This window comes from Dermacentor albipictus, chromosome 8 (genome assembly GCF_038994185.2).
Source record: "Dermacentor albipictus isolate Rhodes 1998 colony chromosome 8, USDA_Dalb.pri_finalv2, whole genome shotgun sequence".
Lineage (NCBI taxonomy): Eukaryota > Metazoa > Arthropoda > Arachnida > Ixodida > Ixodidae > Dermacentor > Dermacentor albipictus.
The window spans coordinates 18,744,616-18,772,359 of record NC_091828.1 but is presented as its reverse complement, the minus strand read 5'-3'; the positions used below and the strand labels follow the sequence as shown (position 1 = coordinate 18,772,359).

At 43.9% G+C, this 27,744-nt stretch overlaps 1 long non-coding RNA gene across 4 annotated transcripts; it reads left to right on the top strand.

The window, feature by feature from the left end:
* The first annotated feature begins 4,559 nt into the window (after positions 1–4,559).
* Positions 4,560–21,677, top strand: LOC135919592 (uncharacterized). Of its 4 annotated transcripts, none has more exons than XR_011507848.1 (4): positions 4,560–5,006; positions 6,032–6,155; positions 16,831–16,930; positions 21,653–21,677. It is a non-coding gene; the product is annotated as an uncharacterized lncRNA (long non-coding RNA). The 4 variants fall into 4 exon arrangements; XR_011507847.1 differs by lacking the exon at positions 4,560–5,006 and adding an exon at positions 5,017–5,653; XR_010570011.2 differs by lacking the exon at positions 16,831–16,930 and having other exon boundaries at positions 4,609–5,006.
* Positions 21,678–27,744: the final 6,067 nt, after the last annotated feature.

Here is a 27,744-nt window from a genome sequence, read left to right as displayed (position 1 = left end):
CGGGACAACATGGTCCACATACGTGCCAGGTGCGTCCCGCAGAGGTGCGTCCCGCTCATGTTAGCTATAGCCAATAAATTTTGTTGAGTAATGCGATGTCTCGATCGTTTTTTTTTTCTACCCTTGCCGTAATGCTGCTTCTGTACCTCAATTATAAGCACCCGTCGTTAGTGCAGACTTATATCAAACAAATCCGCATGGTGCGATGTCTGCATATGGCATTGTGATTTTTCTGCCGATGAAGAGATGTGACATCACCGAAAAAGTGCAGTCCAAGTCGCCTCAACAAGAGTAATTGCGAATTTATCGATGGAAACGCGTACACTAGTCAACGAAGTCACCAAACGCGTGGATTAAAAGCGCGCGTACGTGTTAGCGCTGTACCGCCGATGCAATTATACTGCATACGCCGATGAACTGCCGTTCCCGCTGCAGTTTTTGCAATTTTAAATTGCCCAAGGGAGCTGCTTGGATACGTACAAAGTTAAAGTCTGACTAACTTTTCAGTACTTTTTTTAAATCTTACCAGAGAGAGGTGTCACACGATATATTTAAAGGAAGAGCAGCGCTAGTCAAAGTAGATGAGCGCTAGCTGGTGGCAAGGCCGGGTCTATTCCTTTGCGACGTAAGCATAGTAAGAAAGAATTCAGTTGAGTGAAAAATTCTCATGCAAGAAGAGACTACGTTGTGAAACAAACAAATCACTCGGCGTGTTAAGTCTGCTCAGACGGCATCGAGGTGTGAGGACTTCCAAAACCTGAAGCGACTTTTTAGCGAAAAATGGAACAAAAATACCATATGCAGCAACTATTAGCAATTCTCACCCTGACCTACCTATTTTCTAAACATATATCTCAAAAGCCATTAATATCTTATGTGCCCTCTGGCGAAAAGAATAAAGCTATTAAAGAAGCACTTGCTTTTACGTATCATTTTGATAAGACACAGCGTAATTTATACCCTTTACAAACGAAGCAGGGTGAAAACCTCGCAGCTCAAAATAATCAACAAGAATTGATTCAATGAAGCAACTAGCGAAGCCACGCCTAAAATAGATGTAAAAACATGAAGTGCGTTACAGCTGGTGCGAGGGTTTACCGGGCCACATGAAACCAACAGTTTCACTTCTTGTAAACTTCAGTAGCTATAAAATACAACACAATGCGCTCATGCAGTCGTGCTGCATAGCTAACGCAACGCGGTAAAGAAGCGGAAAACAATACAGGCGTCAAACGGCCTTCCGAAGTTTAGCGAAATGCCTTTAAACCGCACGCTGCACTGCAGACGAACTTTGTCGCTTACACCGACGCGACAAAGGAAAGGATGAGAACAAGAAATTTCCTGCCTAAGCGACGATTCATTGCTATTCTTGCTCCCGCTGATCAGGCTTTGCGGGGAACGATTATAACCGTATGGCCGGTACTTTTTCTCCGGAATTTGAGCTCCGCACCCTGTAACAATTCTTCTCGGACATTCCTTCAAGCATTGGTCACCTCACACATGCGAAGGGCGTTGCCTATTTTGCTCTGAAAACGTGAATAAGACAAACACTATCACCGACACAACAAACTACGGCGCGCGGCTGGCTCCTCTCCCGTGTGTTCTGCGCAAGGCCGCCACCAGTGGCGCGTCCATCGGCACGCACTTAAAGGGCGCACTACGCGTCACACTTGCTGTCTGTGCATATTCATCACAAAGCAGCGTCAACGCTGCTGATTTCTTGAACACGTGATGGTCGAAAGCTGAATATAGGCAGTGATATGAACTAGCTTTGTTAATCTCACTGAACTTACAGCTGTATTAGCTATGCATGCTGTGCTTGTACGACGCCGCACGTACGACGGAGCACAAGCAGTTGTCTTGTTCTTATGTCACGTCTAATCATTTGAATGACCAATTCGTCTTGTGACATTTCACTAGTGGTGATCAGATTTGTGCTAGAACGGGTCGTACACTAACGTCTTCGCCTATTGCAACCATTGACAGCAAGTGTATGCAAACAGCTACCTAGGGCACGAAATGTGCTTCAATTCATCGAAGCGTCGATCAGCGCGGCTTAATGTTTTGCCAGTGTGGCTGCACAGCTGTCAGAATTATCTAGAACTATTAAAGTGCTTAACGAGGTTCAGTTTTCTTACTTTCACATACAAAGTATTTTCCGTTCCCGCGCGAATCTGAAGTCTGCGGTACGCTCAACGACACTCATGGACGATACATCGGCAGGATAATGCTTTGGTATTAAAGTCATCCGAGAAGATATCTCACTACCAAACGTATCCACTTGAATTTAACAACCTACCGTCGCGACAAAACGCACCTCGGACAGGGTTTCTTCGCGGCGCCAGCGAAGCCACAAACACCTTAACGAAGCTTCGGCCGATACTGTGACGCCAGATCGCCAGGGATGAATGGTTCACACCTCCACCTTTCTCTATTAGCCCCGAGAACGAACGCGAGCGGCGCTGCGAGCGCCGCTCGCGTGACGTCAGGGCACGGACTCGCGCCTGTCGTCTGCTACAGTTCGGGCGTTGTCCGGGCGCTTTCTGCGGTGTTTTCGTTTGTTCGCCCTCGTTCTCTCTGCTTGTATACTTATGGTGGTCGTCTCAAATATATTTTTACGACGTCTTCCTTTGCGAACATTTATTCAAAGAGCTAATTTCTTAGACAACAATGCAGCTCTCGAAGGCAACGCTACAGTGCCAGCCGAAGCGACGCAGACCAGCCCATTGCGGGTTTTTCATACGCGGATAGACAATCGCAAAAGCATAGCCTATATGAATCCAGTTATGATACCATACCTGCCGCGGTGCAACAAGTATGTCACAAAGCTGGCTATATATGACTTCTATAGCAGTTACGTTGATTTTTATTCCGCTAAAACAGGTTTGCTCACGACGAGTGGTTCATGGTATAATATCGAATTTTTGCATTTCCTCACAGAAACGCTCGGCAGTAGCACGGGGACTTAACTAATACTGGAGCTTAGATTCTACACGCCTCACTTGCTTCTTCAACTGCTTGTCAAAATTAGGCGGTTCTTCACGTGTTTATTTTTTTTAAGCGGCGAAATTTGAAGTTAAGGTAATGAAGGCTTACAGCTATTTACAGAGTACAAATAGGAATGTACCAATATATATTCCCTTTTCCGTGCTACACGATCAACTCACCTCTTTAGAGCGCGTTTGTTAATGACTAATAATGTATGTTATGTTCCTCTTTTTTTGTCTATGTTACCAAGTGTATATAATTTATTTATTTCAATGCCGCAGTGTGTTTTGCATTGTTATTGTGGAAATATTTCACTGTTCTTTAATATATTGTATAACTGCAATGTTTTATGGCCACTATATAAATGTAATTTATTTGGCGCTTGATGTGTTACCCTATGCAGCCATATTGTATACCTAAGGGGGTGAGGTTACCTCAAGCCGCGTCTGTGCGGCTTAATTTTCCCTCATCCACCTCCATTTACCACTCCTATGTACATGTGTGTGTGTAAACAGAAATTAATAAATCAAATCAAACTCACTCCAATTTATTTAGTGAAGTATGCCTACTGGACCACATAGCTGCAGCCAGAAAGAAGTCGAAGCGTCAATGACTAGTAGTATGGGACATATTGAAGATATCGAAATTCCCCCGGTGGACGGTCAGAAATCAAGTGAAAGTATATGCAAGGCTTGTGGTGCTTTCTTTATGAATGTTTGCGATTGGATTGAAGCAAACTTAATTTAGCCTGCAAGGTTCTCTTTTATGTACCGACGAAGCGAATAGTTATCCGTTTGTATAATTTAATAACGCTGGATCGAGACATCGTGAGACAGAAGGTGCTTGGATTTTCCTTTTGTAGGCAATCTAAGCTGCGGTGTAGTAGCTCGAGTATACTCTATCCATTCCAGCTGGCGCTGTAAAAAATGCTTTATGGTTTTAATTCGAAGTTGTAGTGAACTGATGCGTTTCGCGAACATAGCGTGCCTCGCCATACGGACAGTCGATTGCTACCGTTACGTGATCAGGGGTGTGCCATATTGTCGATAAAGGCTACTGAGGGCCACTATGAAACATTTCATCACTTTCAATTGAGTGGCTCTCGATCTTAACAACGAAACCTTTCTCTCAGGTAATTGCTACAATGGTGTTTGTGAATTAACTATGTAAATACTCTACATGACGCGCCGTCGTGTTAGCAGCCATGAGCAATTCGTTTTTTGGAGGCCTGTTTCAGAGGGGGATGAAAGTAGCAGCAAATTTTTTCATAAGAAATGCGCGCCTAACTATTTTTTACGCATTAATGAATGGCCATATTTGAATAGAACAACACACCAGAGTAATAGAAATCATGATGACAGCTTCGCATGGGCAGTGTCTTTCTAACATCGGATAACATGTTGACGCCAATTACCAAATTTTTCTTCCACGTAAAGTGCAATGCCTCTCATAGCTAAATACTAAAGGAATGTTAAGTGTTTAGCGAAGCACCATACACAACTTCGCGCGTTGAATTTGCAGATATTCCTTTTTTAGTCAAAATTTACCGATAGACACGGCGCATATATGCATTGCAAAACCTAGTAGACCCCTTTAACGCTACTTAGCTTGCGATATCCAAGCCGCAAAGTTTCTCGACTCACACGCTTTTGAAGAAGAAACTGTGGTTAAGGCATGGCAGCTGAAAGAAGCCAACGTATTCTTCAATACGTACGGCTCGAGCCACCCATACCCCAAGCATACACGAAGGGAACGAGCGCGCGCGGCAGCCGAGCGAGCCGGAGCGAGCGGCATCCTGGCCGTGACGTCACTCGCGAGAGGGCGCCACTCCTAATTCTCGCCGCTAATGCCTCCACAGTACCTAGTACCTAGACGAAGACAAATTTCGAGAACCGCAAGTCCCCACATTTGTCCTCTCGCAACCTCAGCTCCTCACGCATGCGCAGAAAGAGCGGTAAAATCCAATTTTGATGTGCCGGTCGTTTCAAAGAGTGCGAATATTGTCATATGACATTGCGGTAGGTGAGCACTTGTCCATTTTACCGCAATAATAAGCTGATTTGAGTGCTTCTACGAGTTTTGTACCCGTTCTTTTGTTGACACTTGTAGGAACAACCGCCGTTTCTTGCGGTATAAAGTGACCTCGAAATTCCAGCGAGCGCGAAACTTGCCGCAGTCTCGCAGAGATCGCAGAATAGTCTATTCGTGCCTTCGATGGGCACTGCTGCAGTTCCTACGCGCTGCCCTTAGTTCTTTTTAAACAACAGAGAGGCACAGTTGTGCTGCCATGTCTCTGGTCGCGATGTAAAAGAGGTGGCAACTCCCACGCGCCAACTCATCCATGCACTCGACTGTTGGTGCCGCAAATGCTGTTTCTTTGGTCTTTTTTTCTCCACCGTTATTACTCATGATTATATAGACTATTATTTACCTATGCAGTGGTATGGGCTGGTTGTACTGTTGCGCTCAGCAGTGGTCACATACATGGCTGCATTTAATTCCCTTCCTCGCTGCTTGTGAGCACCTTCCATTTGTGGCAGTGCGATAGCGGCTTAGCCACTCATGTGTGCGAGCTGTGGAGTTGTGCCATGCTATGTGCACGTTGTAAGCGAGTAGGTAAACAACTCCACGGGACTTCTGCTGTCACTTACGGGCACTTTCAAAGGTAAACATATATGAGTGCACTAATCAGCCCATCAGTATGTATGTACACGTCCGCCGCTTTCGTTCGTAAATCATGTGTGTAACTCTGCTTCTGTAATCGACATTCTAAAAACAGCAAGAAGGCAGACGACAGAGGCACTGTGCGCCTTAGTTATTTGTCTACGACGTTCTTAGAATAGAAATTACGATCTACCTAGACCAGTTCTATACACTCGTGCTGTTCATAGCTAACATACTTTTTTTTTTCCTTGCCCTGTTGCATAACGAGCATGTTTCCAGTTGTGGCAGGGACATTGTGAAGTGCCCTCGGCCCATTTCGCTGGCTATGTGTACAGACAATTGTCTAACTTGTATCACTGTTCTCCTGCTGTCTTTACAGCTTCTGCTGGTTTCTTCGGCCTGAACCTTAAATTTGTTGTGCACACCAGGATCTAGCCTGTCTCTGCCTTGTTGACAACAGCCCCAAGTACTGATTGCTGCTCATTTGCTATGTCCAGAATCTGGTACGTATGTATGTCCGTTTGCTAAGGGTGCTCTCTTGCTCCAATCAATCAATTCTTTATTCTGCACCGTTCCAAAGTGCTAGGAGTGTGGTAGAAAAAGCCAGCAGAAGTGCTAGCTTCTGCTGACATTTAATACTTGTGCTGCTCCAATAAAGGTGCATCTGAGTAATGGGGTTTGAGGGATGTATGACACCGTAACATAATCATGCTAGATAAGTGGCAGGGCTTCCTTACAGATTCAGGCTATTGATACTTGCCATTTAAATGGTATAAGTTGCCACAATGGTGTTGAAGGGGCCCTGAACCACTTTTTATCAAAGTGTAGAAACGCATTTGAAGGTAAATTAGACTGTTTCATAAATACATTGCTCCAAAAAGTACTTCATTGTGTTCGGCAGACATGGAGTTATCGGCAAGCCAACATCATGTTAGCGGTGCTTCAATTCCTTCTTCAGCGACTTGCACTGCAAAGGCTACGGCGGAGCGAATATCTTTAGGCCTTTATACAGCTGTGTTTCATATATTCCCTGTAATTAACAGTTATATATCATTAAGAAGCACGGATCATCGACTTGGCGCTCTTTGGCCGCATCGGGCCCTTGCGCCAATAAACTCTACAAATAAATCAAGGCTACGGCGGAGCGGGGGCGTGCCCTCAGCTCTCCGCCTAGTGAACATCATTGTGACATGCAGTTCAAATTTGATTTTGTATGTTGACTTAAACACAACTATTTCCGATATTGGGGCCTGCGATGTGCCAAATGTGGTTGTCCTCAGGGAGCCACAGTGCGCACAGACAGCAGACTCATCGCGGCACCCCACCCGCCGCGGTGGCTTAGTGGCTGTGGTGTTGTGCTGCTAAGCACGAGGTCGTGATATCAAATCTCGACAGTGATCGCTGCATTTTGATGTGGGCAAAATGCAAAACCCTCTTGTCCTGTGCATGGGGGCACATTAAAGATCCCCTGGTGGTTAGAATTAATCCGGAGACCCCCACTACAGCATGTATCATAACCAAATAGTGGATTTAGCACATAAAACCCCACAATTCAATTCATTGCGGCAGCCACGGTACCTACGCTACACAGCAGCGTGGCTGCATGCAACTGTGGTGTATATGTGCACCTTTTGCTTTGTACACAACAGGGCTTGAGGGCCCACTAGCGCTCATATGTCCATTTGCGTCTTGCTTCAATTAATTCTTTATTCTGCACCATTACAAGATGCTAGGAGTGTGGTAGAAAAAGCCAGCAGAAGTGCTAGCTTCTGCTTACATTTAATACTTGTGCTGCTCCAATAAAGGTGCACTTGAGTAATGGGGGATTGAGGGATCTTTGACACCGTAACATAATCATGCTAGACAAGTGGCAGGGCTTCCTTACAGATTTGGGCTATTGATCAGAATTCCGCCTGGGTCATCGCACGCTGCATTCACAGCTATCACCATTAAATCTACTGTGATAAGCATCTTCACCTATCTGTTTTACAGCGCGGGTATTGTTTTACAGCGCGTGGCATTGGTAGCATAACACATGCTCTGAGTAGGTGATAATCCAAATGTGCCGCCATTTTCTGCTGCAGGCAGCGCGATGTAAGCACTACGCTTCAGCGGCATCCGGCGTCGACCACCAGCTTGATTTTGTTTCGGTTTCCCGTCGCCCTCTCAAAACATCACGCAATAGGAAAACAACAAAACACATCTCGAGGCCCTGCACAGACTTCTTGGCAGCGCCACTAGATGGCATGGCGTGTCCAGAAAGAAGCGCGAGAGAGGATGCCGGTTGCCACATGACGTGTTTCTCTGCATTTGTGGGCAATGGCACGCCATGCATTTTGGAGGCCACGCACAAGCTTCATGGCAGCGGTGCCAGATGGTGCGAAGTGTTCTTAGGGAAACTTAAGAGATTCTTAAGAGTTTTTAGATATTTACAAACACAACAAGAAAGAAATCTGGACAGAAAGTATGTATGATGATGCGAAAGGGAGTGCCTTTCTATTTGAGGCCAGAGCTGGCTGCCTGAGGACCAAAACATATCGGAGCAAATACCGTATTTACTCGAATCTAGGCCGACCCCGATTCTAAGCCAACCCCCTAAAGTCCGAAGCCAAAAAAAAAAATTATATTACCTCGAATGTAGGCTGAACAAAAAAAGTGAGGACAGCGTTCACAAAATGAAAACAGCATTTATTCATTCAACGTCGTCATCACTGCTAGACTCGTTGCTATGTTCCTTGTCACTGTCACCTTCAAACAGTGCACTATCTTCGGTACCGTCAAGCACATTAGATATGCTGCACTTATTAAAGGCGCGCATGATTAAAGTACCTGGGATGTCCCACCAGCTGCGATAGCGATGCACGTTTAATGCGGCCCGTTGCCGTTAGCATGTGGTCTTCGTCAGTCAACCAGTCCGTGTAATATTTCCACAGACGATCTTTTAAAGGTTTGTTGATGCAGACATCAAGTGGCTGCAACTGGCCCTGTATGACAGCGAGGTCCGTGTTCGCCTAGGCGAGTGCAGCCTTCACGTTGTCGGTCAAGTGCTCGCGGTAAGAGTTGAGGACAAGGAGCGAGTTCTTTGTCAAAAGGGCTCCTGGACGCTGTCGCCACGCAATCTTAACCCACTCTTCCACCATCGCTCCCGTCATCCACCCGTTCTCGTTTGCCCGCACAATGACATGTTTTGGGAAAGTTTCTCGAGCAGGCAGTGTCTTCCTTTTAAATATCATATAAGGAGGGAGTTTATGTCCATCAGCTGTGCATCACAGCATCACAGTTGTGCACTGCTTCTCGTAGCCCGCAGAGCACACCTTCATCTCTTTGGAACCCTTTTCATTCACGGTGTACGCCACTGGCATATCAAAATACACAGCCGTCTGGGGTGCGATCGGAGATGGTTGTTCGGCGCATTCGTTCGGTTACCAGCGCGCGCGATTGGCCTACTCCGCGCCAACGTCGCCAGCCGCGGGGCGCGGCCACGTTTTTGGTGACGTCAAAATGACGACACGCTCCTGTCAATCATCCTCCCACCGAGCATTTAGTCTGCTGGGCGCCGAACCCGACGGGAGCTGGAAAGTTTGGAGTGATCATACGGCTTCGCATGGCATGTCTGGTGGATTGGATTGGATCCAACAGGCGGCCTTTTCGGCTGCGGAATGGCACGTTTGAATCCAATCCATAGTTTAATTCGAGAAAATGACGCTTCCATTGGGAACTTAGGTTGTTGCGCTGGCGTTTCTAGAGGAAGGAGGAGAGCGGGTGGCGGTGCGAAACGCGTTTGAAGAAATGGCAGAAAGTGAATTCTGGAGTCGTTTTTGTTTCTCGAAACAAATAATTCGTTGGTTGTACAGAGAAATCGACAGCATCATCGGTGCCAGCGAGCCACTGGAAAGTTGTCGCTGCCTCTTGAAAAGTGCGCCACTCTTCCCGTCATTTTTTTTCTTTTTTCTTGGATATTGGATACTGGATATTGCTGTGCGCGACACCCCTAGGGACGATGCAAGGAACCTAATAGTTATAAATTGCAGTAGTCACACGTACTACTATTCGCAAACGTGTTTGAGCTTGAAAAGAAAAAAAATCATTTTTTTAGATAAAGATTTAATTCATTTGGAAGGTGAGTAACATTTGGTTTTGTAGTATACTGTTTGCAAGCAGGCGACAAACGATGGAAGTAAACTTCCGGGGAGGTCACCGCTTCCTGATTGACTGCTCTCTCAGCCCCGCTGTCACAAATTTTGCATACTGCAACTTTGTGACGTTGCAGCAACTGAACAGAACGCATATCGAACAAAATATCTCTGATCGCGCCCCTGGTCGGCATTGCCGATTTGCCCAAGGTTGTAGCCTGCTGCTTCTCTCTTTCGCAGCATGTAGCTGTGAAAAGCTATCAGCTTTTCATCGAAATCACTTGGCAGCTTCTGGGTGATTGATGTGCGACGTCGGAGGCTGAAGCCGAAGCGCTTTATGAATTTCTGAAGCCAGCCTTGGCTGGCTTTGAAATCCTTTGGCGTTAGGCTTCGCTCCCTTGAAAGTTCCCTAGCTTTCGCTTGGAGCACTTTTCTTGTAACTGGAAGGGCAGCTGCTCTCTGCGTCCGAACAAAGTCGGCCAAAACTGTCTCCACTTCGTGGTGATGGCCTTTCTTTGTTCCGCTAAATGCCATCCTCATTGCAGTGCATGCAAAAAGCTGCTGTTGTTGTCCACTCCAACGACGGACGTTTTTCTCGTCGACGCCAAAGTCTTGTCCAGCTTGAAGGTTCGACGACGCCTCTGTGGCTATCACAACTTTTCGCTTGAAAGCGGTACTGTAGTGGCATCTCCTGCTTGGTTCCATCACGATAACACCACGCTGCACGCCGATATGGCCGACACAACACAGGTCAAAATGGCAACCTCGCTTGTGTACGGTTGGCTACTGGCACGGCGAGTAGCGGCTGCAATACTGACTTTTTAGATGACGCTAGCTATGCACCATTTTTAGCAGTTTCAATGAAAAACTGGCGCGTATTTTTTTTTTTTTAATCTTCGAATCAGCCGATCTTAGGGTTGGGAATATGATTATATTTGAAAAAAACTATCGGCCTAGATTCGAATCAATACAATATGTGCCACAGGATGAGGCATGTCTGTGCAGCTAAAAAAATCCTGAAAAACGGCTTGGCACATTGTAATAGAATGCCAAAATATTAACCCAGTGTGACCCCTTAGGTCTTCCACACACGAGCTACTGGAGCTAATGTCCCTTGAAAGACCATGCCGCTGCTTTCCAGTTACCCCATGCATTTCGCCACAGACTCCTTGTCGCCATCTTAACTCCTTCAAGATGACTCGACGCAATGCTGTTACGCTACTAAAGTCATCCTTTCAATGATGTCTTTTTTTTTGTTACTCATGCACTCACCAGCTCTTCCAAAGCCACAAAAACATGCTGCCAACGACGCCCCTGAGTGCTCCCTAACCTTGCGCTTCCACAACGTCCTCCCATGCCCTTCTTTTTCTTTTCTTATTCCTTTTTTCCTCTTGGTGTCTTTTTCCTCTCTCTCCCCTTTTCTTTCTTTTCTCCCTGCCTTCCCACTCTCCCGCTCTTGTCCCCTTGTCTTATGAACCACGCTCATAGACGTCAGGCAACAGCGCTCATTCTCTTTGAAGTCTCTGTCTTTACAACCAGCCTCCACCGACAACAACCGCACGTGACGTCACTGTCATCATCAGCCTGGTTACGCCCACTGCAGGGCAAAGGCCACTCTTATACTTCTCCAACAACCCCGGTCATGTACTAATTGTGGCCATGCCGTCCCTGCAAACTTCTTAATCTCATCCGCCCACCTAACTTTCTGCCGCCCCCTGTTACGCTTCCCTTCCCTTGGGATCCAGTCCGTAACCCTTAATGACCATCGGTTATCTTCCCTCTTCATTACATTTCCTGCCCATGCCCATTTCTTTTTCTTGATTTCAACTAAGATGTCATTAACTTGCGTTTGTTCCCTCACCCAATCTGCTCTTTTCTTATCCCTTAACGTTACACCTATCATTCTTCTTTCCATAGCTCGTTGCGTCGTCCTCAATTTGAGCAGAACCCTTTTCGTAAGCCTCCAGGTTTCTGCCCCGTAGGTAAGTACTGGTAAGACACAGCTATTATACACTTTTCTCTTGAGGGATAATGGCAACCTGCTGTTCATGATCTGAGAATGCCTGCTAAACGCACCCCAGCCCATTCTTATTCTTCTGATTATTTTCCGGATCCGCCGTCACTACCTGTCCTAAGTAGACGTATTCCCTTACCACTTCTAGTGCCTCGCTACCTATTGTAAATTGCTGTTCTCTTCCGAGACTGTTAAACATTACTTTAGTTTTCTGCAGCCTAATTTTTAGACCCACTCTCCTGCTTTGCCTCTCCAGGTCAGTGAGCATGTATTGCAATTGGTCCCCTGAGTTACTAAGCAAGGCAATATCATCAGCGAATCGCAAGTTACTAAGGTATTCTCCATCAATTTCTATCCCCAATTCTTCCCAATCCAGGTCTCTGAATACCTCCTGTAAACACGCTGTGAATAGCATTGGAGAGATCGTATCTCCCTGCCTGACGCCTTTCTTTATTGGGATTTTGTTGCTTTCTTTATGGAGGACTACGGTGGCTGTGGAGCCGCTGCAGAAGATATCTTTCAGTATTTTTACATACGGCTCGTCTACACCCTGATTCCGTAATGCCTCCATGACTGCTGAGGTTTCGTCAGAATCGAACGCTTTCTCGTAATCAATGAAAGCTATATATAAGGGTTGGTTATATTCTGCACATTTCTCTATCACCTGATTGATAGTTTGAATATGATCTATTGTTGAGTAGCCTTTACGGAATCCTGCCTGGTCCTTTGCTTGGCAGAAGTCTAAGGTGTTCCTGATTCTGTTTGCAATTACCTTAGTAAATAGTTTGTAGGCAACAGACAGTAAGCTGATCGGTCTATAATTTTTCAAGTCTTTGGCATCCCCTTTCTTATGGATTAGGATTATGTTAGCGTTCTTCCAAGATTCCGGTACGCTCGAGGTCATGAGGCATTGCGTATACAGGGTGGCCAGTTTCTCTAGAACAATCCATCCACCATCCTTCATCAAATCTGCTGTTACCTGATCCTCCCCAGCTGCCTTCTCCCTTTGCATATCTCCCAAGGCTTTCTTTACTTCTTCCGGCGTTACCTTTGGGATTTCGAATTCCTCTAGACTATTTTCTCTTCCACTATCATCGTGGGCGCCACTGGTACTGTATAAATCTCTATAGAACTCCTCAGCCACTTGATACGTCACTGTATTAACCCTTTAAAAGTAACATGCCGAGGATGACGAGGCCGCTTTTGACGAAGACAGGTCCTCCTATCTAAACGTTGGCCAGCCTTTCTAAGGCACCTTATCCCTCTTTATAACCTTTATACCACAGTGTGCTATTTCATCTGTCAGCCTCTTTCTTGATTTCGGACTTCCAGAATTGTTGCGATTCAAAGAAGGTGAAATTAACTGGTCAGCATCTGAGATAAGTAAGGGGCGATTAGGGTATTAGGGAAAGAAAGCAGGGAAGAGATTGATAGAACCAGAGTCATTGCAGGCGTAGATAACGGTATAAAATAGTGAGAGAAGTTTTAAATACAAATGTTAAGATTGAGGTCAGGTAGCGTACAGGGACCTCACTCCTGTGCCAAGTTCGCCAAATTTTGCCTAATGAGATTTCTTTCAGCATCCTGTTTAAAGAACACAATTTTATGCTGAAGTATGCCAAAATTAGCAACTGTGCAATATGTGCATATCCGCAGTGGTCTGCAGATGTGCGTAGCGCGCACGCCTAAAGCAGCCTGATAATTTGAACTTTCCATCTTATATACGTAGCCAACCGATAATTCGGGCCCAACAGGGACAGCTTACAAATCCGAATAATTGGGAGTCTGAAATATCCAAGTTCGCCAGAAAACACGGGACTTTATACCACAAGTGACTAAAAAATGTGTGCCGTATTGTGTGACGAACACTTTCAGGAATATGTTCACTTTTGCCTGATTTCGCATCGCCAGCTTCAGGCACAACGGCGTCTACAGGCGCCAGCATTTTTGGCACGGTGCCAAGAACGCTGTTGGCTGTCAGCGTGTCTGGTATCCCCAAAATGGATCTTCAAAAAATAAAGCCGAAGTTTCTCAATACGTTGCTGCGTGCACATGCGCTTGCTTACGATTTGGCGAGTCCAAATCTCTACCATTGTCATGCTGTCGTCACATGTAGACGAAAGTACAATCAATGCATGCGCCAAATTTTTAACTCCTGGCAACATAGCAGGACGGTGATGTTGTAACGATGCCTTTCCGGTGCCACATATTTTTGTGCTTTGTCACTGGTAAGAGCGGCACTCCGCCTGGGTTATCAATGGCATCCGCCGGCCATGAACAGGGGATATATAGGGTGGCATATAGAATAAAGCAGAATGCATTGCTACACAATCGTGGCACAAAAGTCGACCAAGCTGTCATAGCCGAATGACAGCAGTTTTTCTTACCAACAGTCCTTGCCAGAACAGACATTCAGGCTGGAGTCGGTGCCGCTTAAGTAACTTGAAGGTGGCGGGACCGTGTCGTTATTTAATATGTGAATGAACAAACGCTGGATGTGTGGGACCAACATCGCGAGACTCGCGAATGGCTTGCTGGGGTTCACTTGTGCTATGTTTTGGGCACGGTCAGTGCTGGATTAACTAGCTTCGCTAGTTTCGTTTTCCAGGTGGTGTCGGCAGCATAGCCGATGGCCATGCTACAGCCATGCCAGTGATTTATCAAAGCCAAATTATTGCTATTTTTGCTCAACTCTGCGGTAAAATTAGCATGCAGTCATGCAACCAGAGTCCAGACTATTGAATGGCCTGCATTAGGGTGTCCGAAATTTTTGTCGTACTTATACAAATTTTTGGGCCAGTGATAGTGCCTTGGAGTAGCCCTAATAATTGATCTTGTGTGAAATCTTGGGGCCCAAATAATCGGTCAGTGCCAGTTGTGAATCTGCCAGTTGCTGAGCAGAGGCCTCAGCTTTACGAGGAAAAGCGGACCAACAATAATTGCTTGGTGTCATCTAAAGCGATGCTTGATTGTTACCAGGTGCCCCTCAAGGCTGGCCAGGCTCAGAAGAGCTTTCATGACATTGAGTCGGGCCAAGTTTTTCTGACTGAGGCTAGCTCTAGGCTCACTGAAAACATGGCTAGGCTGGCAGCTGTCAATAAAATTTCATAAGATATAAAACGCAGCATCTGAGCAGCTTCACTCAATTTGAAATTTAATTATAGCACACTGCGGCGACAGGCTTGTTGTCTTAATTTACATCAAAGGGATACTCATATTCACGTTTTGCCTTTTTTTTTGTGATAACATTTATATGGACCCTCCAGGTGCATTTCTGCTGTTGCTGTGATGTTCCGTAGAAGTCCAAGGGTGATAAAATCGTCGCCATGTGCCGTATGATGATGTGCTGGTGAAAGCATGTGAGGATGAGCTGGCAAACATGGTTCAATCTCAAGGAAGTGGGGAGGAAGTGTGCCATCTTCCATTGCACGCAAGTCTCCAAAGGGGGGTGGGAGGGGGTACTACTTCAGGTGGCCCAGCTTGCCACTGTATCTTGAAAGCCATCTGCTACGGGGACAAAGTCCACCCTGCGCTGTGTTTTCGCAGCTTAGTTCGCGTTGATGCGAGTGGCAGCACAAAATTCAATTTGCACGCTGCTGCTCCCGTGCTTCTTCACTCCAGTGTTTTGACTGCAAGTTTCTGCGGTCATCAAGTGTGCTTGTGCGTGCTTGATGCTTGTGCATACTTGAGCTTGTGTGCGCGATACCAGGCTTGTTAAATTAGCTAGTGTGCCTAAGTTCACAAGTTTATACAGCCGACAAACCTACTATCTTTACTTCGTATAGCTGTCCACTAATCTGCTACCACAATCGATGCTGTGCCTTTTGGGCAAAACTGTCACATTTTTTATTTGTGGGCAGAGCATCGTTGTTTTACAGCAAGCAAATACTTTTGGGAATAACGCTTGTCAATTTTAAGTATTTGAAATAGCCTAGGGCGTGTCCAGCAGTTGGCTTATATTTACTCCAAATTGCTCGTAACTGTGTTTGAGTGCTCCAAACGGTTACAAAATTAGCACTTTGCTGTTCCAAAAATTGCTTCAAATCTCAGTTCATCAGTGGCACCATTGGAAAACTTGATTAAATCAAGCAGGCTAGCAACTATTTGTCCCTGCCCCATTTCAAAGTGGATGCCAATAAAAATCATCATTATCGAGATGCAAAAGGGATGTCTTCTACAGTACACACCCCATTTCACAATTTCGCAATTTACTTATTTATTAGTAAAAATACAGATAATTGCATGTGCGTAATATACATAAGGAGGTCCCAAAGTCAAAGACTGTATCGGGACCTCCTGCTAAAGACATTTATGATGTTATACAAAGTTTAAAGCAACAGTAGTATAGATGAGAACTAAGAGTAATATCGAAACATGTTTATAGCATATGAGTAATAAGAACACTTGTTAACAGCAGGACAATAAAAAAAACGGAATACAAAAAAAAAACGAGGAGAGTTTCAGTAAGTATTTATTATGTATGATTTTAGTTCTTTTTTAAATTGGTATAAATTTTTTGCATTTTTGATGATAGGGGGTAAAGTGTTCCAAAGCGGTATTGCGGAAAATTCCGCAGTCTGTTTACCATAGTTAGTTCGCACTTTAGGTAGAAGAAAATTATTATTGAGTGCAAATCTAGTGTGACTATGAGCTATTAGGTCACAAGGTGAGAAGCAGATTGATGGTAGTTCCTTAGTCATATATTTGTAGAATAAAATTCCTAGATTATATTTGGTCAGTTCTGAAATGGTTAGGATGTTGTTTTCATGTAGTACGGATTTTCCATTAGCAAAGCGTGAACTGCTTGTAATTATTCTTATGGATTGGTTCTGGATTACCTGGAGGGATGCCAAGTGAGTGTTATAAGTGTTACCCCAGCATAGTATGCTGTAGTTAATGTGAGAGTGAATGAATGAGTAGTATAGCGAGATTAATGTATTATGTGTAAAGTAGGGACGAGTTTTAATTAGAACGCGAATACCGTATGCTATTTTCTTTTTGATGTGAGAAATGTGATCTTTATATTTCAAGCTGCAGTCAAGAGAAATCCCAAGAAAAGATGAGCATGGACTGGGAAAGATGGAGTGTGAGCCGAAAGTTAAAGAAGGGGAGAATGCCGAATGTTGTTGATGTGAGGAAAATACAACAAATTTAGTTTTAGTGGCATTAATGTATAATAGGTTGGCATTACACCAAGTTAAAACATTTTGTAGATCAGTATTTAGCTTGTTAATAAGAAGTGACATGTGTTTATCAGAGGAAAATATGGTAGTATCATCAGCATACAGAATGCACTTAGTAGAGGACAAACAGTTAGGTAGGTCATTGATATAAATCAAAAACAGTAGTGGTCCTAAGATGGATCCTTGAGGGACGCCAATGTTAGTGGTTTGTTCTCTGGAGTAGACGTTAGATACAGACACTATTTGAACCCTATTTGATAAGTAACTTTTTAATAATGAGAGCGCAGGACCACGAACACCGATAGCCTCAAGTTTAGAAAAAAGGATAATGTGGTTTAAGCAGTCGAATGCCTTTGTTAGATCAATGAAAACAGAGCCTGCAAATAGGCCATCGTCAATTATTTTTTTTAATTGGTCAGTTAGATGTATGAGTGCCAAATCTGTGGAGTATCCATTACGAAAGCCAAATTGGCATGAAGAGAGAATGTTAAATTTAGTGAGATATTTGGTTAGACGCATTGCGATTAATTTCTCCAGAACTTTGCCGAAAAAGGGTAAAATACAAATAGGGCGGTAGTTATGTATTAATGTACTGTCACCTTTTTTTAGAACTGGAATGACTTTACCGCGTTTAAGCTCGTTAGGAAACACACCAGTCTTGAATATCGAATTAGTAATATGAGACATGATATCAGAAATTAGGTGGGCAATCATTTTAATGGTAGCAGGTAGAACTTCATCTATTCCAGCACTGGTGGGTTTTAGGTGACATATAACGTTATATATTTCTTCTGGCGTTGTGGGGAAAAAAAATGTGTGAGGGAGACGATTAAGTTGAGTGACTTGTGAAGGAGAGGGTGTGTCATTATCAAAAAAGTAGGAGCTGAAGGCGTTGGCTATTTCGTTAGGGGAGTTATACTCTGAGTTATTGTATATAATTTTTGATAGCTGTTCTGGTTTAGAATTTCTGTTTAGAAAGGAGTTGACGATGTTCCATTTCAATTTGCTGTTATTGCCGGCTTGCAAGATTTTTTGTTCAAGATATAATCGTTTTGCCACTTTTAACTGGTTGTTTATAGAGTTACGTAACCTTTTATATCGTGCAATTAATTTGGTATTAAAAGGCTGGTTTTTAGTTTTTTTGTACAGGTTATCGCGTTTACACAAAGCTGCTCATAACTTTTTAGACATCCATCGATTGTGAGAGAATGCAATGGTTTTTTTACATTTCCTTTTACAAGTGAATTTATGAATAAGTGATATAATTACAGTAAGAAATTTAGAAAATGCTTTTTGAGGATCATTATAAGTTTTTATTTCAGACCAGTCTATATTAGCAATGGCAGTTATGAAGCTCTCTTTGTCCAGAACGTATTTGAAGTGTGGAAGAGGGCAAGGACTCGAGTTATGTTTAAAACGTAGAAGCAATGGGTAGTGATCTGTTATGTCCATATCAAGAACTTTTGCCTCTGGTGAAGTTATTAAGTTAGATAGGACATGATCAATTAGCGTTCCTGTGCCACTAGGAACCTGTTGTGTAGGAACATCAATTAAGCATTCATATCCGTAGCTTTGTAGTAGACTGGTGTAAGAAATGACTGTTGGTGATGTGTCATTGAGTAGGTTAATGTTGATATCACCCATTATAATTACATTTTTATTTTCTAGTGAAAGGGTATGTAAAGTATCATCAAGATTATAAAAAAAGTCGTTGACTGATGATGAAGGCGAACGATAAATGCATCCAAATATGAAATCTCTGTTATCATTAGAGGGAGAACAATTAACTATTTCAATCCAGACAGATTCGCAATTAGTGATAGGTAAATGTAGGTCATGTCGTCTGCGATAAGTAAGATCAGGAGAGAGATATATTGCTGCCCCGCCATGACTGCTAGTTAATCTGTTACTATATTCTGAATTGTAGTTAGGGAAGCAATAAAGATTTTTGTCATCGTCTGACAACCAAGTTTCAGTCAAGGCTATTAATGAGAATGAGCTAGAAGATGAAGAAAGGAAATGATCAATCTCCTCAAAGTGTTTGCGAAGGCTTCGAGCATTGAAATGAATGACGGAATGAAATCCACTTATGAAAGAGTTAACTTGATTAGGTTCCGGGAAAGAGGCCATGATAAGCGGCGAGACAATGAACACTGGTTGCTATGGTATTAGTCTATTCTAGTCAAGTCGCAATGATCACGGATGCGCAGAACTCTGCTGTTAGTAGTCTTTCTAGCCTTGATTTGACAGTTGTCAGTCCAAAGAAACATCCACTTCTTTTCTTTCTTCAGTGTTAGGGCTTTGGAAAACAGGGCCTTGTTACATGGGGTCAGATGATCGTTTACGAAGATAGGTGCGTTAGAAATACTGGAGAAGCCTAGGTCACTGACACAAAGCTTGGCCTTACGAGCTTTACTGATGAATTCAGATTTTTTAGTTCGAGAGCAGAAACGAGCAATGATGTTTTTTTTGTCAGTAGACCGTGTGGGCACGCGATGAACAATGTCGAGATCATGAGGTGATATGGAACATCCAGCCTTCTCCCCTAGCATTTCCATGATTGCGAGGCAGTCCTCTCCTTGGCAACAGGGAACGCCCTTGATCTCAACGTTGTTGAGGCGTGAATATTGCTCAAGTTCTTCTACCTTGCGAGTGAGTGAAGTGTTTTGAGATTTTAATTCTTTATTCTCGTTTACCAATGAGGTATTTTGGCCACGTAGGTCCTCGACAAGTTGATTCAAGTGTTGAGCACTTGATTGAAGGGATTCAACTTCCTTCTTTAACTCGGCAACATCAATGCCGGAATCTTTCATCTTTAGCAAAAATCTGCCGAACACCTTATCAGAGGTGTCTTTCGCTAAACTGTTAATTTTAGCCTCTAGATCCTCGATTTTTTTTTAGAGTTCAGCATTAGTTGGCATGGTATAAAAATAAAATACAAACTAGAACACAAGCAGGAGGAAAACAAAGTTGGTGGCAGCAGTGGCAGTGGTATGGAAAAAGGAAAGAAAAAAAAAATAAAAGTTGGTATGAATACCTGCGTAAACGATGAACTTTTTAAAGATGTGGCTCATGCAATGCCACTGCTGCCAGTGAAGGGTGGGCGTCGGTGCGTGCTTAGTTAAAGGGAAGGTGCTCCGGGCAGCGACCTCCAGTGGCAGTCTTGTTGATGATGTCAGCAGGCCACGATGAATCCACGCAGTCGCAGCTTCACCACGTGGCGATGATTCGTCCGGGAGGGCAGTACTTCAATCTGTCACCACGAAGATTGCCGTTTGAGACAGAGGGGGGTGGGTGAAAAGTGTCCGGTCAGGGTATCTGCGTAAACGATGAACTTTTTAAAGATGTGGCTCATGCAATGCCACTGCTGCCAGTGAAGGGTGGGCGTCGGTGCGTGCTTATTTAAAGGGAAGGTGCTCCGGGCAGCGACCTCCAGTGGTAGTCTTGTTGATGATGTCAGCAGGCCACGATGAATCCACGCAGTCGCAGCTTCACCACGTGGCCATGATTCGTCCGGGAGGGCAGTACTTCGATCTGTCACCACGAAGATTGCCGCTTGAGACAGAGTGGGGTGGGTGAAAAGTGTCCGGTCAGGGTATCTGCGTAAACAATGAACTTTTTAAAGATGTGGCTCATGCAATGCCACTGCTGCCAGTGAAGGGTGGGCGTCGGTGCGTGCTTATTTAAAGGGAAGGTGCTCCGGGCAGCGACCTCCAGTGGTAGTCTTGTTGATGATACATAACTACTTGTGATGCTGGCAATACATTGTGTCTCTATATTGATTCAATGCCAAACGCATTACGGTCATTGTGACAGTCATGGTAAGATGGGTTCTGCCAAATTTTTCGACCATGGACTACCCAGTCTCCTTAGCTGGTGGGAAAAAGGTTAGATGTGAACATACGTTCATACATACGTACATACATACATACATACTTACATACATACATACATACATACATACATACATACATACATACATACATACATACATACATACATACATACATACATACATACGTACATACATACATACATACATACCACAAGCAGGATGAAGTTCCCTAAAAATGCTATTGTTATAAATAGAATTTGGGCAGGTACTGTATTGTGTAGGGCAGGTAACCAGTGGTCTATTAGGGATACTGAATGGGTACCAATGGAAAAGACAATATTTGTGATGTTTTACATGATGAACATTATGAAAAGTGCAGGTAGCTGGTGGCAGAAAATTAGGTGACGTGATGAAGTAGAAAATTTGCAAGCATAATGTGGTATCCGTTGGCACAAGACAGGGGTGATTGGAGATTGCGGAGAGAGGCCTTTGTCCTGCAATGGACATTAAATAGGCTGCTTATAATGACAATTACCTTGGTATCTTGCAATTAGTTTGCATTAGTCAGAATACACCAATAGCTTTAATATTTATGTATGAACTTAAGCCTGAGGAGATGTTTCTGCTGTAGTAAATTTTGTGCAGACAAAGTTTGCCCCGCTTTCAGATATTGATTGTGGATTGTTTCTTGTAGCTTTTTAGGTCTACTGAACTGGTGTGATTACTTTGAGTTCCATGGCTACACTATTCTGCCCAGCATCCTTTTTATTGCTGTATTCGCCACTTGTTCTCAATGCTGTAATGGGACTGCAATCTCTCCAATTATTTTTTGCAGGCCTCACAAATGCAATGAGCCTTAGTGAATGCATCACTGTTGCCGTAGTGGAATGCCAGGCCCCTTTCAATGTCATCGGTCAGGTCAAGGTTAGCACGCAGTGCAGCGTGTCTCTGGCTGACAAGTCTGTGGGGTGCTTCCTCAAAGCAGGGAGCGTGTCAAGGAGCGTGCAGACTACAGAGACTGTGGATGAGTCGATCTCTACCTCAGGTAAGCATTTTTAGCATTTCTCTTACTTTAACTTGCTTGTGCGAGTTTGTAGTAATGGTCAAGTATGCCTTCTGTAGTATGACCTGCTGAAGTCTGTATGACATTCTACTGCTAAGGACAAGTTAGCAGGCATCTGATTCTCGTCTGCAATCTTATTTAGGAAAAGTGCAAAAGTAAGCTGATTCTATGCGCTATAGGAATTGGTTTAAATGAATCTTCCATTGCTGTTTGTGAGAATGCTGTTCCTGCGTAGCGATCATTTGCGAGCAGAAGCCACATGACCTCCTCCTCCTTCTCTTTGCTCAACATACTTGTTGCTCTTGATCATACACATGAAATTTTTTTTTTGAATCTCAAGGGTCCCCAGATGGGACTTTACATGAGGGGTTGGCACATGAATGGCAGATAACAGTGATTGTTGAGTAGAATTAGGAAGAGTGCACAGCTTCTTCGATGGCATTCTTGAAATCTGTGGGATCAGGGATAATAGCTTGGCGGCAGGGAAGGTCATTCCAGTCGCGAGCTGCGTGCACAAAAAATGTCTTCTGGAATGTAGTATTAGTAGAATTAGGAAGAGTGCATAGCTTCTTCGATGGTGTTCTTGAAATCAGCGGGATCAGGGATAAGAGCTTGGCTGCAGGGAAGGTCATTCCAGTCGCGAGCTGCGTGCACAAAAAATGACTTCTGGAACGTAGTAGTGCGGGCACAATGCAGAATGATGCTGCTCAGATGGCCTGTGCGTGGTGTTCGTCGCACTGGTTGGATGAGCTGACTGTCTCGGGGTGAACAATGGAAAAACTTGTGATAAAGGCAGAGGTGTGAAATACGGCGACAGTAAGCGAGATAAGGCAGTTGTAAGTGAATCTTTAGAGCAGATATACTAGGGAGTATCGTGAGTAGTTTGAAAGAATGAAACGTGTGGCACGATTTTGAACTGATTCGAGAGCTGAAATAAGGTTAGACTGATGTGCATCAAAGACTGCGCTAGCGTATTCAAGTTTAGGTCGCACAAGTGTTTTGTAAGTTAGCAATTTTAAGGAAAAAGGTGCCATGCGCAGGTTACGGCGAAGGTACCCAGTTGTTCGATTAGATGAATATATTATGTGGTTAACATGGTAAGACCATGATAAATCACTAGGGGTGTAAACGCCAAAGTATTTAGTGGAGCTAGTGCAAGTAATGGTGGTATCCTTGATTTTATAACTAGGCAGAGTATAATTTCGGCGGTGGTGAAAAGAAATTAGTGCAGTCTTTGCTGTATTCAGAGGCATTAGCCAAGTAGTGCACCATTTCTATATGTTATTCAGGTCATTTTGTAGGACCGAAGAATTGTCAGTGTTAGTTATAGGGCTGTAGATTATGCAGTCATCAGTGAAAAGGCGGATAGATGTTACTATGGAAGGCAGGTCGCTAATGTATCTTAGAAAGAGCCAAGGGCCAAGAACTGTGCCTTGCGGTGCTCCTGAAAGAACATGAAAGTGAGAAGACGAGAAGCCATTAGGGGAAATAAATTGCATGCGGTTGGTTAAGAAGTTTCGAATCCAGTTAAGGAAATGGGGATGAATGTTTAAAAGAGACAGTTTGAGTAAAAGCTGGGAATGGGGTACTTTGTCAAATGCTTTCTCGTAGTCTAGGAACAGTGCATCGATTGGGATATTGCGGTCAAGATTATAATCAATGTCATGCAGGAACAAAGCTAATTGGGTTTCACACGAGTGGCCTTTCTGGAATCCATGCTGGTTGTAATGAAAGTAGTTGACAGAAACTAGAAATGTCGCGACATTGGAGTAAATTACATATTCCACGATCTTGGAGCATACGCTAGTTAACGAAATGGGTCGGTAGTTACTTGGGGATGAACGGTCACTTTTCTTGAAAACTGGGATGACCTTCCCAATTCGGCAGTCATGTGGAACGGAACCAGTATCAAATGATTTCTGAAAAATGATGGAAAGAATAAGACTGCAAACATGTTTAGTATTCTTCAAAACTTTGGAATTAATTCCATTGATACCACAGAAAGATGAACATTTTAGTGAATCGATTATATTGACAATACCGTGCTGGTTGAAGGTGATGGTTTTCATTGGTGGATGGGGCAATGGTGGGAGACCGGGAACATTGCGAGTGGTTTCGTTAGTAAAAACTGAACAGAATGAGTGGTTCAGTGGACGAGGTATGTTAGATACATCTACTGGCGAGCCAGTGCTGTCACAGAGTGAAACAGTAGTGTAGTGTTTACATTGGGGATAATAGTTTTCCAGAAGCGCTTTGTGTTGGTTTGTAACGTTTTGGGGAGGGTAGTAGAGTAGAACTGGCCTTTAGCTTGAGTAGTCTTAGCGGAGTATTGTTTGGCAATTCTGTGATAGTTCTGACACATACATTCAGTGTTAAACAGCTTGGCAGATCGAAAAAGGTGCTTTTTCTTGTTCTTTAAATGTTTTAGTGTGATATTAAACCATAAAGAATCCATTCGCTCTGTTATGCTGATGGTAGGGATGTAAAGTCTTATTAAATACAGCAACTTGGATTTGAAGAGAGACCAGTTTGACTCTGTAGATTGTAAGTCGTACGTGAAGCCGAAATGATCATAGAACACAAAGAGATAGCGAGTCATGCTAGTTTAGTCTTCTTTGTTGTACAGGATCTATTATGAAAGTAATGCACATTTTCTGGGAAAAATAGATTTATCGACAGGACCTGTTAAAATGGTTAAAATTCTTCAAAATACTCTTTCCCCTGCATCAGTACACTTGCGGAGATGTGTCTGCCACGCCTGGAAGGCACCCTGAAAGTCCTCAATGGGAATGTCTCTCAGGAACGCTGTAACATGCTTTTGGGTGTTTTCCACGGCCTCCCAATACTTTCCTTTCAGCACTCTCTTCAGCTGGGGAAACAAAAGAAAGTCGCACAGAGCCAAGTCGGGACTGATAGGAGGATAGGGGACCACCGGGGTGTTGCTCCTGGCCAGGAAGTTGGTAACGATGAAGGACGTGTGGCTGGGGGCATTGTCACAGGGGAGCTTGACCCTGTCTTTGATGTCAGCCCTCACGTGCGTGACCCGGCGTTTCAATCTTTTGAGCTCCTCCAGGTAAAAGGCTGAGTTGAGTTTCTCCCTGCGGTACAAATTCAAAATGGATGATTCCTCGGGTGTCAAAGAAGACAATGAGCATCGTTTTTATGTGAGATTTGCTCTTTCGCACTTTCTTGGAGCAGGGGGATGACTTTGTGTGCCACTCGCTGCTCTGTCTTTTCGATTCTGGGTCGTACTCGAACATCCAGTATTCTTCTCCGGTTACGACATAGTTAAGAAAGTCTGGCTCATTTTGAATCAAATCCAACAATTCTTGACAGTGCAAAACTTGAAGCTCTTTCTGATCTTCCGTCAATGCTTTCAGCACAAGCTTCGTGCAGACCTTGTGCATTTACAGCTCCTCAGTCACTATCCCATGTACCGCAAATGTGAACATGTGTAGGGTTTCAGCAATTTGCTGGATGCTCAATCGATGGTCGGAACGCATAACTTCGCACACATGATCCACGTTTTCATCGGTTCTGGTTATTGTTGGGCGTTCAGAACAGGGTTTGTCGGCGACCTCCTGCCGGCCCTCCTTGAATGTCTTGTGCTATCTCCCAGACTGTGAGCTTGAAATGCAGTCATCCTTGAAGGCCTCTTGAAGCATCTAGAATGTTTCGGTTGCATTCTTTCCAAGCTTCACGCAAAACTTGATAGTGTTCAAGTGAACACTCCATTGCACCATGTTATCCGCTTGCACTGCTTGTAGTAAACTGGTGACCGACTGTGTTGGCAGGGCATAACCCTTGCCACATTCCCCGACCGGTTTTACCACGCTGCCATGGATAGTTGCGTCATAATAAAATTATGCGCATTAGTTTCATAATGGTCCTGTATAGTGTTAGTACTTTTTTGGACTTTGGACTTTTCGTAATATTGGTAGAGAAAGCAGTGTGAACTACAATGCGGTCGCTGAGGCCCGTAATGTACGAAGGAGCACCGAATTCTTCAGGGTGAGTAGCCAAACTAAGATCAAGAATATTAAATGAATGGTCAGTCGCGCAGGTGGGCTCAGAGATAATTTTAGTCAGGCCAAAGGTTAGACAAGTGTTTGAGAATTCACTACAAGCATAACTTTTTGTTAGGGTGTTTGCCATATCACTCCAATTTATAGACGGAAAGTTGAAGTACCGAAAAGCAAAATGGGCGTGCTGGGGTGAAGTGAGATTTGCGAACTGAACATGTCATGAAATAGAGTTATGAAGGAACTATCCACATCGAGTGGTTGATAGCATATGCCGATGAGAACGCGGGGGTATGAAGCTTGACAGCACACCCAATTCATTTCCATTGAGGTTATTACGTTCACAAATGAACAACTTAAACAACCTTTGACAGCGGTGAGAACTCTGCCATCACAGCAGCCGTTAGGTCTGTCTTTTCGGAATATATCAAAATCAGATAGCTCAGGCAAGATTTCGGAATCTAAGACCAAGGAATTTAGCCATGTTTCAGTTAGCAGAATGTCGTTACTGGATGATGAGCAGATGACTACATAGGGAATTGTGTTTGGACATTATACTGCGAATACATTATACTGCGAATGTTACTGTAAAGAAGTCATAGGCGATCATGTCTGGGCTTGACATTGCTGCTGGGGTGGGTTGGTAGCTGCTATGATTCATGCTCAAGTACTTTCTCAGCTGAGTGATCAAAGATGTAAGTTTTGCCACCAGAAACTAGTCACTTGTGATGGAGCTTCTAAGATATGTGCTTAGCCTTCGTGAATTCAATAAGGCGTTTACGGGCGAGTCGGGTGTTAGAGGAGAAGTTTTCACTCGGTGCGTAACCGGTTGATTTAAGGCTGTCAGCTGCTGATAAAACACGTTCTTTGTCCTTGAAATGAAGAAACTATTATTGGGCGAGTCTTTCCTTCTTTGAAAGTGCCTAGACGATATGCTATTTCAACATTATTGCTTTCAAGGGTTATATTTAGCTTCTCTTGACTATAGTTAATGATCAGTTTTTCAGACTCACTCTAGCTTTTGTTTTCTGCATCTCTGAGGCCATAGAATACCCAATTGCTTGGGCAAGACATGTTCTCAAGGTCGTCAATGCGGGCAGTCACAGTGCATACCTGAGCGGAGCAGTTAGCAGCAGTGCTTTCTATTTGGTCAATCTGAGACTTTATATTTGAAATAGGCTGGAAATCAGACTCAATCTTCGCAAGCCTAGTGTTTAGGTCTGTGAATGCTTTCTCATGGTTGGCAAGGGTTGACCTGATAGACCTTGATTGCTTAAGTATTGCTGACTGCCCGGATTGTAAGGTAAGTACATAACTGGAGTTGTCAACAGCAGAGCAAGGGACAGGCCCGAGATTTGTTTCAACGTCCCCAGCTAGCAGTAGTAATTTCAGCAACACGTAGAAGCACTCGTAAAAAATAGCTATGGAGTGCCGTAGGCCCGGCAGTACAAACAGACAGCAGTTACTGGAGCGCTTGGCGTAAAGGGTATGATAGTTAATTACCTGCGTGACGAAGAAGCAAAGGCAGTTAGGGTGATCCATTCCTGTAGTACCGCATGACATGCATTATAACAGAGGAACGATGACGACAAAACGACCATGATGGCATAAAGATGACTTTATGGATTCCAGGACGCTATGACCATTATGGATGAGGATGACTATGACATTAACGCAATGACCGTGACGACATGAAGACAACTGTATGATGATGCAATGGCAATGTTTGCATGAAGATAATGGCGTGACGACACTGGAATCGCAATGGAAAATTAAAACGATAGAAGAAGACACTGACATGACGACTGTGGAAAAACAAGAATGGCACGACGAAGAAATGAC